This window comes from Macrotis lagotis, chromosome 8 (genome assembly GCF_037893015.1).
Source record: "Macrotis lagotis isolate mMagLag1 chromosome 8, bilby.v1.9.chrom.fasta, whole genome shotgun sequence".
In the NCBI taxonomy this organism is placed as follows: Eukaryota; Metazoa; Chordata; class Mammalia; order Peramelemorphia; family Peramelidae; genus Macrotis; species Macrotis lagotis.
Window position 1 is genome coordinate 136,801,453 of NC_133665.1, and position 1,310 is coordinate 136,802,762.

The window sequence follows — 1,310 nt, forward strand, 5'->3', positions numbered from 1 at the left end:
CATAATACATGTCCTTCCCCCTGACTCAGAGTTCTAGGAGGCTTTTTCTTCTCTCTCTAGATGATCTCATAACATCCCATAGCTTCAGTTACCATCCTTACGCAGGTGACTCTCAGATCTATATATTCACCCCTTGTCTCTTTTCTGTTCTATAGTCTCTCCCTTGTCACCAAATGCCTATTGGATATTTCCAACTAAATATTTTCTGCAACCATTTCAAACAGCCTGTTGTTATAACAGAACTCAATATATTTCCACTGAAACACACCTAAAGGCATTGTCATTCTTCCAGTCATCACTGTTTACAACTACAGTCATCATCTACTCCTTTTTTTAAGGATTTTGCAAGGCAAACGGGGTTAAGTGGCTTGCCCAAGGCCACACAGCTAGGTTATTATTAAGTGTCTGAGACCAGATTTGAACCCAGGTATTCCTGACTCCAGGGCCGGTGCTTTATCCACTGTGCCACCTAGCCGCCCCACTCATCATCTACTCTTAATTCTCCCTTATCCCATATACCCAATTAGTTACTAAGTTTTGTCAGTTCAAGTTTTGTTGAGGGAGGGCAGGTGGTACAATGGATAGAGTGCTGAGCCTGGAGTCTGGAAGGCCTGAATTCAAATCTGATCTCAGACACTTCCTAGCTGTACGACCTTGGTCAAGTTGACCTTAGTTTCCTCATCTGTATAATGAACTGAAGAAGGAAATGGCAACACTCCAGTATCTTTGCTAAGAAAGCCCCGAATGGAGTCACAAGAAGTTGGACATGACTGAAACCTCTGAACACTGAATTTTCTCTCAGATCTGTCCCCTTCTCTCCACTCACACAGTGCCCATGCTAGTTTAAACCCTCACCAAGTTTTATCTGAACTACCATAATCACCTCTTAATTGGTTTTCCTGTCTGTTTGTCCCATCTTCAATCCATCCTCCACATAGCTGCCAAATTGACTGCAGATTACTCACAAAAAAACTTCCATTTTTACCAATTGTCTCTGGGATAAAATACAAATTCTCACTTTGGACATTTAAAGCTCTTCAGAATCTTGTTCCAGTCTCCTTTTCCAGGTTTATTAAAACAACTCTGTGTGGTACATATGGCAGATATTATTATCCCAAATTTATGCGGTTGTGACTAGCCAGGGTTAGGGTTAGGGTTGTCCCAGATGATACTTAAATTGATGTCTCTTCTGATTCAAGGTCCAGCGCCCTTCCTACCACAGTCCACAGCTTATCAGAGCCTAACATTGTCTCTCTGATCAGCCCATGACAACCTGGAGGGTAGGATGGACAGAATCCAAGACTGTCTCT